General features: G+C 64.2%; 2 non-coding genes across 2 annotated transcripts; one reads left to right on the top strand and one right to left on the bottom strand.

Moving 5' to 3' along the window:
• The first annotated feature begins 306 nt into the window (after positions 1 to 306).
• TRNAK-UUU (transfer RNA lysine (anticodon UUU)) lies at positions 307 to 379 on the top strand. The gene has a single exon. It is a non-coding gene; the product is annotated as a tRNA-Lys (tRNA).
• Positions 380 to 565: 186 nt separating this feature from the next.
• TRNAK-UUU (transfer RNA lysine (anticodon UUU)) lies at positions 566 to 638 on the bottom strand. Its single transcript has one exon. It is a non-coding gene; the product is annotated as a tRNA-Lys (tRNA).
• Positions 639 to 1,764: the final 1,126 nt, after the last annotated feature.

Raw genomic sequence — 1,764 nt, 5'->3', positions numbered from 1 at the left:
CCGGCGGGGCCGCGCCATAGAGCGCCCCGGAAGCTGCCCCTAGAGAGGACCCTAGGAGCCCCGCGCGGCAGCGCGCCCGCCCCCCGCGGTGGAGGACCCAGCTGTAGGACGGAGCACGTGTGCCCCCGGCCCGGTGCGACCGCACACACGCACACCCGGCCCGGTGCAACCCCCCCCGGCCCGGTGGGCACACACGTCCCCCGGCCCGGTGCGCGCACACACACACACCGGCCCAGCGCAAGGCCCCCCACCCCTCCGCCATGCACCCGTACGGTGATAGTGGCGGCCGGGAACACTGCAGGCAGAGCCCGGATAGCTCAGTCGGTAGAGCATCAGACTTTTAATCTGAGGGTCCAGGGTTCAAGTCCCTGTTCGGGCGTTGACGTTTTGAGGGTTTTTTCCGGCCTGTTAGGCTATTTTTTTCCCCCTTAAAAGCCTTTTACACCCGCAGCAGGAGCGGATTTTTCTGCCGCGGGGGCCCGGCTGCTCTCCCGGGGTGACGCTGACAGAAAAATAAAAAATATATCCGCAACTGAGCATTGGAATGACAAAAAGGAAGAGCTTCCGCCCGAACAGGGACTTGAACCCTGGACCCTCAGATTAAAAGTCTGATGCTCTACCGACTGAGCTATCCGGGCTCTCGCACTCTGTTCTGCTCTGCCTGAAGATCACGCTGCAGCGGCCTGCCCCCCTGCTCCTCACTGTAGCCCATGGCCCCACGGACACGTGCCGCAGACACGGCCCAGCTCAGGGTGCAGCTGCACCAGCGCAGGATGATCCGGCACCTGAATCTTGCCACAGGTGCAGCGCAGGCTGTGGGGCAGAGGGGGGTCCCCACCGCAGGCCCGGGGGTCCACCACCTCTCCCCCCCCACAGCAAAGCGGGATGCAGCTGGGAGGGCAGCGCTGGAGAAACCTGGGGGGGGGGCGGTTCAAAGGGGGTTAGGGAAAGTGCAAAGAGGATGGGGGGTTACCCGTCCCAAGACATCCTGGGGCATGTTTGGTTAGTGGGATTTCTCCAGCTGACCCACATCCCCGCTTGTGGCTTGTCCCCGCCCCAGGGGTGACAGTTTCCATTAGGGCCAGGCAGATATGATGCTACCTGGGGCCATTTTTCCACCAGGACCTGGTGGGAGATGGGGCCTGGGGGTGCCCAGCTGTGCCAGGAGACCCCCACATCCCACCTTACCCCTGCACAGCAGGGTGAATCCCGCAACAACCTCCATCCATCCTCCCATCTCCTGAGGATGTTCAGGAACGCCCGGAGCCTGGGATAATACTCTGTTACCGCTAAACCCAAATCACAGGCTGTGACCTGCAGCCCTCCCAGAGCGGCTTGTGGCTCTCCAGCATGGCGTTGGGGTTTCGGAGTGGATATTACCCCCGTCTGCCAGAGCCTGGCAGGGCCAGCTGCCTGCAAAAACAAATTACAGCCGCTGCTGCCGTGGCTCCAGCACATCTGTTGCCCGCAATGTGCTTGTGCAGCCGCTGCTGCCCCTGCTCTTCCCCCCAAGCCCGGGAGCTGGCTGCTGCGGGTGGGAGCGTGTCCCCACCAACGTGGGGGGCTCCGAGGACCAGCATCAGCACCCTGGCTCCAGTGGGGTGCTGTGGTGTGCTTCAACCCCCTCCTGAAGCTCCCTGGAGGGGTACAGAGAGGCACCCACACCCCTGGGGTACCAGCCCAGTGGGAAGCAGGGGGAGGTGGGCGCTGGCGGGACCCCAGGGATGAAGCTGCAGCGTTTTTGGGGGGGGGTGGAGGGGGCCA

Source organism: Falco cherrug, chromosome 16 (assembly GCF_023634085.1).
Source record: "Falco cherrug isolate bFalChe1 chromosome 16, bFalChe1.pri, whole genome shotgun sequence".
Lineage (NCBI taxonomy): Eukaryota > Metazoa > Chordata > Aves > Falconiformes > Falconidae > Falco > Falco cherrug.
The sequence above is the reverse complement of the archived record's forward strand: the minus strand, read 5'-3'. Positions and strand labels throughout refer to the sequence as shown.